Raw genomic sequence first — 7,349 nt, 5'->3', positions numbered from 1 at the left:
GATTGCTTTTCAGGTTTACAACGCAGTCTGTGTTACTAAGAAAATATTTAACGGGGCTGATTTCCTGGGTCGGCCTCGTGCAGTTTCCTTAATGTATTTGTCCTGGTACCGATGGAACACAACTTGACGGTATTTGTATTTCAGTTTGCTCGATTCATTCTACTTCATTCTTTAGATAGGACTTTTCCTGTTGGACTTTTATTCATGTTTTCTGTTGTTGTTTTTTCATAGCATTTATGTGTTTCAATTTTTAAATGTGCATTTAGATACTTCGTTGTCTGTGCTGAAAGAGGTTGTCTGGAATAGTTATTTTAATATTCTTTTCACTGTTCAGCTACATATGTACAAATTATTCAGTTGCAGTGTTTTAATGACAGACTTCCTGTAAAGTTCCTGAACGTTATATTAGAATGATAAGAATGATAGATGGTACCAATCTGTGAATATTATGTCACTTTTTTCTATAGGTGTTCCTGATCACACTTAGACTATACACACACACTCAGCTGTTTCTCAAGAAAGGCCGACACCGGTTCACAATTTTTTCTTTTGTCATTTCAGGCGATGATCCATATGTCAGAAGGAAATTTAGAATCGTACAACCAGTCAGCAGCTACCCTAAACCAGACCAACCTATTAAGTCGAGCGGGCAGAAGCTGTGATTCCCAGTGTAACACCGCAGAATGACGGTAGTTTTCGGTAAGCGATTTACATGTTCCACGTGCATTGCCCTCAGGTCCTATGTCTTTAGTCAGACTGTAGCCTAAAATGTCAGTAACTGCTTGACAGTTTCGGGGTACCCTGAGCTGTGTCTGGCTCCAGTGGAGTTCTTGACCTTCGCACTTGCCTGCTTCAAAGATGGCGGGATCGGCTTTGCTTTGGCGTTTCAGCATTGTTCGCTTAGCCGAAGAAATAATTCATTTTAAGTAGGCTGTGATGTATTGATCTGTTTTACTTCCAGTAATTGTCATAAATATAATCACATATTGGTCTTTGCTTGTGGGTTTTGGTCTTTCAATCATTAAAAGTTTCATTTTTTCTGCAATTGTAGTGGGTTAATTATGCATTTTTTACTAAAAATTGCATATTTTTAAAGTAAATTTTCATTTTGATACACATTTTTCAAAATAAATAAGTTAAAGTTACATAAAACATACTATAAGCTTAACTAGTGATATCACAGTTGATTTCATGAAAATCTGATTGAAATTTTCAGAAGGAAGGCAATTTTGTAATGTGCCTTTTTTTCTTCAAAAATTCCGGTTTCCGAGCAATTCTCCGCAAAGTAGGTCTAATGTTTGAAATGTTTCTGCGGGACAAAATTTCTTTGCGATGACAATGTCTTGTGTAACTTTCTCGCAAAAACCTAGTTACAGATTTTGGGAAAAATTTGGCTAAATTAAAAATTTGATAAGATTTATTATTGGCAAATTCGAAAGTGGAATATTATATCAGCAACATAGGGTTTACAGTCATGAAACTTACACACTAGTATCTGATAACAATACAAATCAGTGGCTAAAAGGATATTTCCAAGGTTTGTGAAATTTTATTTATTCAATTTTAAAAATTCAGTAGTTGAATTTTCTTTGAAATTGAGTAATAGTTGTCTCCTCTTGATTTGTCAGTCTTCTACTATAGTGCAAAGACACTGAACAAGCAGGAAGCTTTAAAAAGGCTATATAAAAAGAAGACACATAGTTTTTCACTTTAATTTTAAGAAAAAAATATAAATTTAAATTTCTTAAATTTTTTTAAAAAAATTTCCATTTCGCATAGCGTCTCTTTTCCGAAGAATTTATAAGTATATATATGTGAACATGTTACAAAGTGCCGCAGTAGACCGTGGATGAACAGTGTCGTATGTGTGGAAGCTGTACATTTTGGACAGATGGGTTTATAAATGAGGCTATAGTCGTTTCGTAACAGGATCGGAGAGCTGATTGCTTGTCGGGCCTGGATCTCGAACGGTCACGGTGTTATTACACTGATGTTAAAGCCAGTCAGCAGGCGTCTCATATTGATATAAAGAATTGCGTGAATGTTCGTTCCCTTGCGTATGAGACGCATAACTAATATTACACGAAATAATTATTTTCTCTTTCAGTCAAATCAATGTGTACGGCATTTTGGCATTGAAGGACATGCTTACCGGTGTGCGAGTGCATTTGTCGGCATTATTAATGTATAACAAGTTTTCTTTACACTGACAGGACATTGGTTGTATTACACAGGGAATTACATGGAGGTTGCTTCAGTGTGATAAAATAGTTGTTGTTGTTGTTGTTTGTGTATTATTTTATTTATTCATTTGTTTTTTCTGTTTAGAAATATTCCGAGCTTTCAGCTTCAGCCCGCTCAGGCCGTCGTCAGATACATTCTGCCTTGAATGGGATGCTTCTATTCTGATTTGCTTTTCAGGTTTACAACGCAGGTCTGTGTTACTAAGAAATATTTAACGGGGCTGATTCCTGGGTCGGCCTCGTGCAGTTTCCTTAATATGTATTTGTCCTGGTACCGACTGGAAACACAACTTGACGGTATTTGTATTTCAGTTTTGCTCGATTCATTCTACTTCATTCTTTAGATAGGACTTTTCCTGTTGGGACTTTTATTCATGTTTTTCTGTATGTTGTTTTTTCATAGCATTTATGTGTTTCAATTTTTAAATGTGCATTTCAGATACTTTTGTTGTCTGTGCTGAAAGAGGTTGTCTGGTAATAGTTATTTTAATATTCTTTTCCACTGTTTCAGCTAACATATATGTAGAAAATTATTTAGTTGCAGTGTTTTAATGACAGACTTCCTGTAAAGTTCCTGAACCAGTTGATATTAGAATGATAAAGAAATGATAGATGGTACCAATCTGTGAATATTATGTCACTTTTTTCTATAGGTGTTCCTGATCACACTTAGAACTATACACACACACTCAGCTGTTTCTCAAGAAAGGCCGACACCGGTTCACAATCTTTCTTTTGTCATTTGCAGGCGATGAATTCCATATGTCAGAAGGAAAATTTTGAATCGTACAACCAGTCAGCAGCTACCCATAAACCAGACCAACCTATTAAGTCGAGCGGGCAGAAGCTGTGATTCCCAGTGTAACACCGCAGAATGACGGTTAGTTTTCGGTAAGCGATTTACATGTTCCACCGGTGCATTGCCCTCAGGTCCTAATGTCTTTAGTCAGAACTGTAGCCTAAAATGTCAGTAACTGCTTGACAGTTTCAGGGGTACCCTGAGCTGTGTCTGGCTCCAGTTGGAGTTCTTGACCTTCCGCACTTGCCTGCTTCAAAGATGGCGCGGATCGGCTTTGCATTTGGCGTTTCAGGCATTGTTCGGCTTAGCCGAAGAAATAATTCATTTTAAGATAGGCTGTGATGTATTGATCTGTTTTACTTCCAGTAATTGTCATAAATATAATCACATATTGGTCTTTGCTTGTGGGTTTTGGTCTTTCAATCATTAAAAGTTTCATTTTTTCTGCAATTGTAGTGGGTAAATTATGCATTTTTTACTAAAAATTGCATATTTTTAAAGTAAATTTTCATTTTGATACATCATTTTTCAAAATAAATAAGCTTAAAGTTACATAAAACATACTATAAGCATTAACTAGTGATATCACAGTTGATTTCATGAAAATCTGATTGAAATTTTCAGAAGGAAGGCAAATTTTGTAATGTGCCTTTTTTCTTCAAAATTCCGGTTTCCGAGCCAATTTCTCCGCAAAGTAGGTCTAATGTTTGAAATGTTTCTGCGGGACAAAATTTTCTTTGCGATGACAATGTCTTGTGTAACTTTTCTCGCAAAACCCTAAGTTACAAGATTTTATGGGAAAAATTTGGCTAAATTAAAAATTTGATAAGATTTATATGGCAAATTCAGAAAGTGGAATATCTCAGCAACCATAGGGTTTACAGTCATGAAACTTCACACACTAGTATCTGATAACAATACAAATCAGTGGCTAAAAGGATATTTCCAAGGTTTGTGAAATTTTAATTTTATTCAAATTTTAAAAATTCAGTAGTTGAATTTTCTTTGAAATTTGAGTAATAGTTGTCTCCTCTTGATTTGTCAGTCTTCTACTATAGTGCAAAGACACTGAACAAGCAGGAAGCTTTAAAAAGGCTATATAAAAAGAAGACACATAGTTTTTCACTTTAATTTTAAGAAAAAAATATAAATTTAAATTTCTTAAATTTTTTTAAAAAAATTTCCATTTCGCATAGCGTCTCTTTTCCGAAGAATTTATAAGTATATATATGTGAACATGTTACAAAGTGCCGCAGTAGACCGTGGATGAACAGTGTCGTATGTGTGGAAGCTGTACATTTTGGACAGGATGGGTTTATAAATGAGGCTATAGTCGGTTTCGTAACAGGAGGGCGGAGAGACTGATTGCTTGTCGGGCCTGGATCTCGAACCGGTCACGGTGTTATTACACTGATGTTAAAGCCAGTCAGCAGGCGTCTCATATATGATATAAAAAAATTGCGTGAATGTTCGTTCCCTTGCGTATGAGACGCATAACTAATATTACACGAAATAATTATTTTTCTCATTTCAGTCAAATCCAATGTGCTACCGGCATTTTGGCATTGAAGGACATTGCTTACCGGTGTGCCGAGTGCATTTGTCGGCATTATTAATGTATAACAAGTTTTCTTTACACTGACAGGACATTGGTTGTATTACACAGGGAATTACATGGAGGTTGCTTCAGTGTGATAAAATAGTTGTTGTTGTTGTTGTTGTTTGTGTATTATTTTATTTATTCATTTGTTTTTTCGTTTAGAACATATTCCGAGCTTTCAGCTTCAGCCCGCATCAGGCCGTCGTCAGATACATTCTGCCTTGAATGGGATGCTTCTATCTGATTTGCTTTTCAGGTTTACAACGCAGGTCTGTGTTACTAAGAAAAAAATTTAACGGGGCTGATTTCCTGGGTCGGCCTCGTGCAGTTTCCTTAATATGTATTTGTCCTGGTACCGACTGGAAACACAACTTGACGGTATTTGTATTTCAGTTTTGCTCGATTCATTCTACTTCATTCTTTAGATAGGACTTTTCCTGTTGGGACTTTTATTCATGTTTTTCTGTATGTTGTTTTTTCATAGCATTTATGTGTTTCAATTTTTAAATGTGCATTTCAGATACTTCGTTGTCTGTGCTGAAAGAGGTTGTCTGGTAATAGTTATTTTAATATTCTTTTCACTGTTTCAGCTAACATATATGTAGAAAATTATTCAGTTGCAGTGTTTTAATGACAGACTTCCTGTAAAGTTCCTGAACCAGTTGATATTAGAATGATAAAGAAATGATAGATGGTACCAATCTGTGAATATTATGTTCACCTTTTTTCTATAGGTGTTCCTGATCACACTTAGAACTATACACACACAACTCAGCTGTTTCTCAAGAAAGGCCGACACGGTTCACAATCTTTCTTTTTGTCATTTGCAGGCGATGAATTCCATATGTCAGAAGGAAATTTAGAATCGTACAACCAGTCAGCAGCTACCCATAAACCAGACCAACCTATTAAGTCGAGCGGGCAGAAGCTGTGATTCCCAGTGTAACACCGCAGAATGACGGTTAGTTTTCGGTAAGCGATTTACATGTTCCACCGGTGCATTGCCCTCAGGTCCTAATGTCTTTAGTCAGAACTGTAGCCTAAAATGTCAGTAACTGCTTGACAGTTTCAGGGGTACCCTGAGCTGTGTCTGGCTCCAGTTGGAGTTCTTGACCTTCCGCACTTGCCTGCTTCAAAGATGGCGCGGATCGGCTTTGCATTTGGCGTTTCAGGCATTGTTCGGCTTAGCCGAAGAAATAATTCATTTTAAGATAGGCTGTGATGTATTGATCTGTTTTACTTCCAGTAATTGTCATAAATATAATCACATATTGGTCTTTGCTTGTGGGTTTTGGTCTTTCAATCATTAAAAGTTTCATTTTTCTGCAATTGTAGTGGGTAAATTATGCATTTTTTACTAAAAATTGCATATTTTTAAAGTAAATTTTCATTTTGATACATCATTTTTCAAAATAAATAAGCTTAAAGTTACATAAAACATACTATAAGCATTAACTAGTGATATCACAGTTGATTTCATGAAAATCTGATTGAAATTTTCAGAAGGAAGGCAAATTTTGTAATGTGCCTTTTTTCTTCAAAATTCCGGTTTCCGAGCCAATTTCTCCGCCAAAGTAGGTCTAATGTTGTGAAATGTTTCTGCGGGTACAAAAATTTTCTTTGCGATGCACAATGTCTTGTGTAACTTTTCTCGCAAAACCCTAAGTTACAAGATTTTATGGGAAAAATTTGGCTAAATTAAAAATTTGATAAGATTTATATGGCAAATTCAGAAAGTGGAATATCTCAGCAACCATAGGGTTTACAGTCATGAAACTTCACACACTAGTATCTGATAACAATACAAATCAGTGGCTAAAAGGATATTTCCAAGGTTTGTGAAATTTTAATTTTATTCAAATTTAAAAATTCAGTAGTTGAATTTTCTTTGAAATTTGAGTAATAGTTGTCTCCTCTTGATTTGTCAGTCTTCTACTATAGTGCAAAGACACTGAACAAGCAGGAAGCTTTAAAAAGGCTATATAAAAAGAAGACACATAGTTTTTCACTTTAATTTTAAGAAAAAAATATAAATTTAAATTTCTTAAATTTTTTTAAAAAAATTTCATTTCGCATAGCGTCTCTTTTCCGAGAATTTATAAGTATATATATGTGAACATGTTACTAGTGCCGCAGTAGACCGTGGATGAACAGTGTCGTATGTGTGGAAGCTGTACATTTTGGACCAGGATGGGTTTATAAATGAGGCTATAGTCGGTTCGTAACAGGAGTCGGAGAGACTGATTGCTTGTCGGGCCTGGATCTCGAACCGGTCACGGTGTTATTACACTGATGTTAAAGCCAGTCAGCAGGCGTCTCATATATGATATAAAGAAATTGCGTGAATGTTCGTTCCCTTGCGTATGAGACGCTAACTAATATTACACGAAATAATTATTTTTCTCATTTCAGTCAAATCCAATGTGCTCCGGCATTTTGGCATTGAAGGACATTGCTTACGGTGTGCCGAGTGCATTGTCGGCATTATTAATGTATAACAAGTTTTCTTTACACTGACAGGACATTGGTTGTATTACACAGGGAATTACATGGAGGTTGCTTCAGTGTGATAAAATAGTTGTTGTTGTTGTTGTTTGTGTATTATTTTATTTATTCATTTGTTTTTTCTGTTTAGAACATATTCGAGCTTTCGCTTCAGCCCGCATCAGGCCCGTCGTCAGATACATTTCTGCCTTGAATGGGATGC

The 7,349-nt window shown here is 35.7% G+C and overlaps 1 long non-coding RNA gene across 1 annotated transcript; it reads left to right on the top strand.

Annotated features, from left to right (window-relative positions):
* Nucleotides 1-2,975: 2,975 nt before the first annotated feature.
* LOC128552314 (uncharacterized) lies at nucleotides 2,976-6,494 on the top strand. The gene is made up of 3 exons (XR_008369040.1): nucleotides 2,976-3,134; nucleotides 5,473-5,614; nucleotides 6,376-6,494. It is a non-coding gene; the product is annotated as an uncharacterized LOC128552314 (long non-coding RNA).
* Nucleotides 6,495-7,349: the final 855 nt, after the last annotated feature.

This window comes from Mercenaria mercenaria, unplaced genomic scaffold, assembly GCF_021730395.1.
Source record: "Mercenaria mercenaria strain notata unplaced genomic scaffold, MADL_Memer_1 contig_2277, whole genome shotgun sequence".
NCBI lineage: Eukaryota > Metazoa > Mollusca > Bivalvia > Venerida > Veneridae > Mercenaria > Mercenaria mercenaria.
Note: the sequence above shows the minus strand (reverse complement) of the source record. Positions and strands in the feature narration are given on the sequence as shown.